Raw genomic sequence first — 8,700 nt, forward strand, 5'->3', positions numbered from 1 at the left:
CCCGTGACCTTCCCCATGGCTGGCCACAGACGGGTGTGGAGGTGGTTGATACAGTTGCCATTAAGACCAGCCCCGCTCTGCCTTTCAGAACACAGCCACAATGGCTGGAACAAGCGCACTGCTCCCCTCCCAAACTACACCTACGCCTGGCCAGGGGGGACGTTCCAGGATCTGCTCTTGGGTAGCCCAGCCTGTTGCCCAGGCCAGGTTGTGTTCCTACGGCTCCCCTTAGTGGCCCAGGCTCTCTGAGCAGCTTTTACCTCAGCACAGCTCCAGCTTCTTACCTGACCAGAGAGGCAGGGCTCTGGGGAGGAGGAGCAGGGGAAAAGGCCACAGTTCAAACACCAATTCCTCCCCCCACCTCCCACAGCTATACAGATTTCAGTGCTCCCGTGGGGGTCCCCTAAATTTGCCAGGTCCACTAGGCTCAGCCCCGTGAGCCTGCGTGTTCCTCTGCCACTGAATTGAGGCCAATCGTTTTGTAATGTCTCAAGCAAGTGTGAGGAGGGAGGTGTCACGTCAATGGCACAGAGGTATTGTTGAAGGTGTACGAAACAAAAACCTTTGAGCACTGCGATTGTGGCACACCTTTGCAGATTGCATTGTATAAAGATACTGACTGAAAGTGCATGACTCAGGTTCACACACACGAGGCCTATTGTTTGACCACATTGAAGCTTAATCAGCGTGCTTTGAACCGGTTTGTTCCCATCCTCCCCTATAAATACCATCAAGCTGGTAGGTTTGGTTAGGAGCCATATGGGCCAAAGAAAGCAGCCAAATACAAAATCCTGTGCACCATGGGTGGGCTGTCACCAATTTTATTTTCGTTTGTTCAGTGTGTTCCCCCCATTCATTTTAATGGTCTCTGCAACTCGGGGGGGGGGGTCTACCTGCACAGAACTGATGACAGAATTAGGGTCACTAACATCATTCATGCACACAAATGGCCTTAGATATGGACCCAGCCTAAGGCAAGACTGGTAAAACAGCAAGATTATGTTTTAATGCTCTTAACCGACCATGCTATTAGGCTGTGTCTAGACTGGTCAGTTTTTCCGGAAAATCAGCCGCTTTTCTGGAAAAACTTGCCAGCTGTCTACACTGGCTGCTTGAATTTCCACAAGAACACTGACTTCCTACTGTAAGAAACCAGCGCTGCTTGCGGAAATACTATTCTGCTCCCGTTCAGGCAAAAGTCTCTTTTGCGCAAAGCTTTAGCGCAAAAGGGCCAGTGTAGACAGCTCAGATTTGTTGTCCGCAAAAAAGCCCTGATCGCAAAAATGGCGATCAGGGCTTTTTTGCAGAAAAGCACGTCTAGATTGGCACGGATGCTTTTCCGCAAAAAGTGCTTTTGTGGAAAAGCGTCCGTGCCAATCTAGATGCTCTGTTCCAAAAATGCTTTTAACGGAAAACTTTTCTGGAAAATCATGCCAATCTAGACGCAGCCTTGTTGTACAGGCACAATGTCCCTCGTTACTTGCAACAGAGAAAGCCAAATACACCAGGGTCTTTCTACCTTACCAAACAGCTTCTTGCTATGCTTAGCATTGTCCTCATTCACCGTGAGGGGCAAAAGATTGTTTCAGATCAACTTGGATGCTAGAAGCACCAACAGCGTGACTGTAAAACTTACAGCACTCCTCGATCAACTGGAAATGTTTCATAACTGAATTCACTCAGGTGGAAATTGCAAAACACATTCCTTGGCTGGCTTGTTACAGTCATTGTTATTGTTGGCAGAGAAGGAACAAGGCTAGCCTGGAAAGTACGCTACCCTGAATCAAACAGAATAGCAAGTGTCAAAAATGGTAAAGAACTGCTTTGAGCCATTGCTCATGTCCTGTCCTGGAGACAGCTACAAAACAAAGCCTTTTGTTTCCTCAAGTGTATTTCATACTGCACTGCCACCCATGCCTTAGTAACACAGGCTGTTGTGCTTGACTTACAACCTAGCCCTATACATGTGGTTTGGTGATATCTTGGAAAAGAAAAGATAGATTGACAGGGGATGTGAAATTGTAGGAAAAGTTCAGGAATGCATCTACATCAGGCCTGGGCAAAATACGGCCCACAGCCTGGATCCAGCCCACAGATGCTCTCTGCTTGCTTCACCCCACCCACACGCCGTTTAGAAATGCGGCTGTGGGCTGGTTTTTCTTTAAAAACTGTGAGTCCGGAGGGGAGGGGGAAGCTTTAGGAGCTGCTCCTGCCCCCCAGGACAATCCCATTGGCCTTCTGTGCAGGGGGTGTGAGGTCTGGAATGGAGGTTGGGTGCAGACGGGAGCTTGGGGTAGGGGACTGGGGTCCAGGAGGGGGTCAGGTGTCTGAGAGGGAGTTTGGGTGCAGGAGGGGGCTGTGATCTGGGGCAGGGGCTTGAGGTGCACAGTCCAGGAAGGGGTATGGTTACAGGAGAGGATTCTGGCCTGAGGGAAGGGCTCTAGGAGGTGCAAGATCTGGGAGGGAGTTGTGACCTGAGTGAAGGGGGTGCAGAGGGTTTGAGTGATGACCTGGGGTGCAGGGTCCAGGAGAGAGTATGAGTGCAGGAGAGGATTCTGGCCTGGGGGAGGGTTGTAGGATGGGGATGCAGGATCTGGGAGGGAGTTGTGACCTGAGAGAAGGGGAAAGAGGGGTACAGAGAGTTTGGGGGTGGCCTGGGGTCAGACAGGAGAGAGGGGGGTGGGGTTGCCAGAGGCAGGCTCTGGCTGGGAGGCACTTACCTAGGTAGTTCCCAGCCAGCAGCCCTGCAGAAACCTGAGGCAGATTGTCTGCTGCAGGCTGCTCACTACTCCAGGTGGCTCTGCTCCAGGCATGAGGGGGGTGGGGATGACGAAAACTTCTCACACTGCCCCTGCCCCCAGCAAAATTTCTCAGCTCCTCTTGGCCGAAAACTGGCCAATGGAAGCTGGGAGATTTTGCTTGGCAAGTGGGGGCACTGTGTAAAGGCTCCCTCCTCCCTCCCTAGCCATCCAGAATGGAGAGCTGCTGCCTTTTTAAAAAGTGTGAGCCACTCTCTACTTAAGGGTCCTGGTGAGGTACTAGCCACAGGCCAGATCCGGTGGCTTGGAGGGCCATAGCCAACCCGCTGGCAGCCTCTTGCCCATCCCTGCCTTAGACTCACTCCCTCTTACCAATGTGTATCTTACAGCCTCATCTTACATGTTAACTTTGAATTTGGTCCGTTGTCTATGCTGAGACTGGGGCTATGAATGGTTAACAAGTTATGGTTAATTAGTGGGATTGGAGTAGCCTCCTGCTCGATATGAGCAGGGGCTGCTCCACTCCAGAGGGGCCTGCCATGGGCGAGGGGTGCTCATGCTGAATCAGAACTGCCCCTGTCCATGATCAGAGCAGCACACCGGGGGTAGGGGCACTCCAGCCCTGCTGGAGCAGCTCCCACCTGCCCCTGTTTAAGCAGTGAACCGATTAAATAGGATTTTACATCCCTAGCTGAGACTAGTCCTAGCTGTAGCTACATCAGTGCCAATCGTTCGCATGGGCTCTGCTTACACTGTTGCAGCACGACTGGCTGTTTGCAAGATGCACAGGTGTAAATCCTGTTGATAGTAGGAGGTTCCACTGGTGCAACTACATTGGTGACTGAACATCCAGTATAGACAAGGACTTACAGTGGTAAGGAGTCTAAGGCTTTGTCTACAGCATATTCCCTTAGCATAAACACAGCATACACCAACAAAAGGAGGTGGTATTCTGTCCACATAGTAACACCATCCCTCCATGCAATCTTAGCTATGCCAAAAGCAGCTCTCTTCTGTCAGGATAGCTGCTTCTGCAGTGGGGTGAGGGGATGGAGATTGTTGGCACAGCTGTGTACTAAGTAGAGCGGGTTTCTTCATGCCACTTGACTGTCATAGCTATGCTGGTATTAATTCAAAGTGTAGACCAGGCCTTAGTTGGTAAGACTGGGACAGGAGAAAGGAGCACAGCAAGGTGGTGTGCAGTAAAGGTGCTCCTGCCGAAACTTGACCCTTCTTAGTGTTTAACTTACACCTGTTTAAATATTAGACAGACCAATTTAGGAAGGGCTTGTCGAGCCAGTGTTTGTACAATTTTGTGCCCTACAGTCATATTGGTAAAGCTTAATCCTCCACTATTACAGTGCTAATTATTTTGGTTGCAAAAAGTCGAGCTGAGTGCGGGAGAGCCTCATTTACAGCGCCTCACACATCCCTGAAGAATTTGGCCCTTTGTTTAATACTCTTGACAAAGCTTCCTTTTTAAAAGCATTTCCTACGCTATGGTTAGTCACATGCCCTGGTGTGTTTTCATCAGAGAACTGGCTCCCCATAGAAAGTGTTTCTCCCTCTTGCCTTAGTGTAAGGAGGCTCTCTCTTCACTTGGAGGGATTCAGACACGACCCAGCCAAACGGAACACCCTCTCATCTTTTATGGTCTTGCCCTCTTGGAATTTTTAATGTATTTCTCAGAATTGGACTCTCCCTTCCGAGTTTGGGGTGACCCCTCCCGAATTAGGAAGTGCCTTCCCTAGGCAGCAGCCGGCATGCCCCAGGCAAACACTTACTGAATTGTCAGATGTGGGCTTACCTCTGGGGAATTGGAAGGAAAGGCTCAGCAGTTACACCCCGGTCTTCAGACTTTCCATCAGGTCACAGCTACCTCCTCCCACTTGCTACCTCTAAAATAAAGAGCAGCAAAAAGGAGCCTCTGGTGGATGAGGATTAAACATGTGCTGTAAGTAATAAGTGCCTGGTTGGTTGCCTAGCTTCAGTCTCCTGTCCCTGGTATGTGCTGTCCTTTTATCTCTGAAATAGCCACCCTATTGCCCCATAACTTTGTTTACATTACACAGCTCAGTAATATGTTTGTATTTGTAGGGGCTGCACAGTGTGTGTGTGTGTGTGTGTGTGTGTGTGTGTGCGCGCCATTTAGGGCACATCCACACAACAGCGTTATTTCAAAATAACGAGGTGAGCATCTACAAAGCCAACCCGTTATTGCAAAATAATTTTTAAATAATGGGCATCTTATTCTGGAGTCATTCTATGCACCATTGTATCAGCTTGGCTGGCTTTCTAAGGTAGAGCGCCATGTAACTTACTGGCTCTTCACCTGAACATATAAATGAAGAAACTCCTGCCTCCTCTTTGTGGATGTTAAAGATTTCGTAACACTTCAGGATTGTCCTGGGTGACATTGCACAGTGTTTCTCCTCCACCCATTGTTGTGCGATGTGTTCTATAGACACTTGTTTTCTGTCTTGCTGCCGCCCTCCAAGCCAGAAGTAGTTGCACTTCAGTGGTGATATGATTCCTGTGGGTGTTAAATTTACAACCTTTGTGAATATAAGTTAATTTCAAATGGCATAATTACGTTAGTCTTTTAGGCCTTAGGTCTTCAGGGCTCATCTACACTGCAGCGTTAGTTCGGAATAGCAAAGTGAACATCTACACAGCAAGCCCGTTACTTCGAAATAATTCCAAAATAACAGGCTTCTTATTCCAGAGTAATAAACCCTCATTTCACGAGGAATAAAGCCTATGCCGAAATAGTGATAGAAATGTAGCCGTGTTAGTCTGGTGTAGCTGAAGCAAAATACAGGATTATGTAGCACTTTAAAGACTAACAAGATGGTTTATTAGGTGATGAGCTTTCGTGGGCCAGACCCACTTCCTCAGATCAAATAGTGGAAGAAAATAGTCACAACCATATATACCAAAGGATACAATTAAAAAAAAAGAACACATATGAAAAGGACACCAAATTTCAGGACAGAAGGAGGATGCGGGGGGCGGGGAAGGTAAATGTCTGTGAGCTAATGATATTAGAGGTGATAATTGGGGAAGCTATCTTTGTAATGGGTAAGATAACTAGAGTCTTTGTTGAGACCCCCACGCAAAGTGTCGCATTTTAGCATGAATAACAGTTCAGGGGATTCCCTTTCAAGTGCAGTTTTAAAAGGCTTTTGAAGCAGGATGCAGGTAATTAAGTCGTTGAGACAATGTTCTTTCTGGTTGAAATGGCAAGAAACTGTTTTTTCTTTGTGATCCTGTCTAAGGGTACGTCTAGACTACATGCCTCTGTCACCAGAGGCATGTAGATTAGGCTACCAGGCATAGGAAAATGAAGCGGCGATTTAAATAATCACCGCTTCATTTAAATTTACATGGCTGCCGCACTGAGCCGATCAGCTGTTTGTCGGCTCAGCGCGGTAGTCTGGACGCGCGGGTGTCGACATCAAAGGCATTTGTCGACCACCCAGGTATGCCTCATCTCAGGAGGCATACCTGGGTGGTCGACAAATGCCTTTGATGTCGACACCCGCGCATCCAGACTACCGCGCTGAGCCGATCAGCTGTTTGTAAATTTAAATGAAGCGGCGATTATTTAAATCGCCGCTTCATTTTCCTATGCCTGGTAGCCTAATCTACATGCCTCTGGCGACAGAGGCATGTAGTCTAGACGTACCCTAATATCTGTTTTGTGGGCACTGATCCTTTGGCGAAGTGTCTGAGACGTTTGTCCAATGTACATAGCAGACGGACACTTTCGGCACATGATAGCATAAATTATATTTCTGGATGCGCAGGAATATGTGTTCTTGATCTTATAACTCACTTGGTTAGGTCCAATAATGGTATCAGCAGAGTGAATATGTGGACAAAGCTGGCAACGGGGTTTGTTGCAAGTAAAGGTACCAGGGTTGGTATTAGTGTGGTATGTCCTGTGGTTGTTGGTAAGAATCATCTTGAGGTTAGGTGGCTGTCTATAGGAGACTATGAGTCTGTCTCCCAGAGCCTCTTGGAGTTTGGTATCATCTAATAAACCATCTTGTTAGTCTTTAAAGTGCTACATAGTCCCGTATTTTGCTTATGCTGAAATAGTTATTTCAAAATAGGGCATGGGTAGACGGGGCAGCTGTGGTTATTTCGAAACAAGTGGCCTCCAGGGATTCTTCCGGGTGCCCTGCTGGCCACTCTGTCCATGCTCATCTGGACTCTATAGTTCCCCTTCCCCTGCAGGCTTTAAAGCTGCAGCCACAGGGAAACAGTTTGTGGCACACAGCAGGCCCAGCCAGCACCATGTTACACAGCAGCACCCAGCTCTGCCTAGCCTGCTGCCATGTGTGGGAGAAAAATCAAATAACTCCAATTGTGTCTAAGGGGGGACTGTGCAGGAAATCAAAACTTTCTAAAAGAAAACTGCTGTAAGGGTTAAAAGTTTTCCAGGCCTCTCTCCCTGTAACAGAGAGAAATCAAATTAACTCTAATCAAGACCCTTACAACTTCATGAAGACTCCTAGTCTGTCACAATTTGTCATGTAAACCCTTATCTTTGTCACAGTTTGCCTTGTAGGCTCCTCACTCAGGTTCTCATGTGCCTTTGTACTGTAAACTTACTTCTAGCATACTTGGTGTAAACAGAAACCTCTCAGAGTACTTCTGCTGAGACTTTGATATGTTAAAGCAAACAATTAACAACTAAACTGTCTGGCTACGTCTACACTGGCATGATTTTCCAGAAATGCTTTTAATGGAAAAGTTTTCCGTTAAAAGCATTTCCGGGAACATTGCGTCTAGATTGGCAGGACGCTTTTCCGCAAAAGCAGTTTTTGCGTAAAGGCGTTCGTGGCCAATCTAGACGCAGTTTTCCGCAAAAAAGCCCCGATCGCCATTTTCGTGATTGGGGCTTTTTTGCGGAAAACAGTACTGTGCTGTCTACACTGGCCCTCTTGTGCAAATGATTTGTGCAAGAGGGCTTTTGCCCGAACGGGAGCAGCATAGTATTTCCGCAAGAACACTGACGATCTTACATGAGATCGTCAGTGTTCTTGCGGAAATTAAAGCGGCCAGTGTAGACAGCTGGCAAGTTTTTCCGCAAAATCATCTGATTTTGCAGAAAAACTTGCCAGTCTAGACACAGCCTCTGAGCATACTGTATAAAGGATCCCTGAGCCTGTCTCTCAGGGCTGCTGCTGCTCTCACTCTGGTAGCTGTCAGCCTATATGCATGCATAATAAAGTTTTCCTTCTAGATTTCTCTCCTTCCTCACTGCTTTGACCTCCAGCCTCGGACCCTTCTGGGCACTTTGTACCCCAGGGGAGCAAGATTTCCCCAACACATGGCAGACCCCAGAGCTCAATCTGAGCCCCCTCACAGCTGTGAGCACAGCTCCAGACAGCTCCTAAGCCCCAGCCCCAGGGAGGAGGAGGCCGGTTCCATACTGGACAGGCAAACTTCCAGGATCTCTGCACCAGGCGCAGGAACGCCTATGTCTCCAGTTGGATGGCTGGCAGCCTGGGCCAGAGGGGATGCAGCCGCACACAGGAGCAGGTGTGGATGAAGGTCAAGGATCTCAGGCAGGCCTATTCCAAGGCCAGGGAGTGCAACTCCCGCTCAGGGGTGGCACCGCAGACTTTCCAGTACTATGACCAGCTCCATTGCATCCTGGGAGGGGGGGTCAGGCCCTTTCCTTTGCTTGCTGTGGACGTTGGGCGGGAGATGCCCATTGTCACCCTCCCAGAAGGCAGGCAGGCCTGCAGCCGCGGAGCAGGAGCAGGACCAGGCCATGGATTCCACAATGCCTGCCAGCTAGGATCTCATCCTGTCTTTGGAGCCGGTACCACCCTCTCAGGATGTTGCCCAGGAATTGGACGATGCAGGGCAAGGTCTATCAGGTGAGCTCCATGACTGTCCCTAGACACACACGGGGGAGGGAGGA

This window comes from Pelodiscus sinensis, chromosome 1 (assembly GCF_049634645.1).
Source record: "Pelodiscus sinensis isolate JC-2024 chromosome 1, ASM4963464v1, whole genome shotgun sequence".
In the NCBI taxonomy this organism is placed as follows: domain Eukaryota; kingdom Metazoa; phylum Chordata; order Testudines; family Trionychidae; genus Pelodiscus; species Pelodiscus sinensis.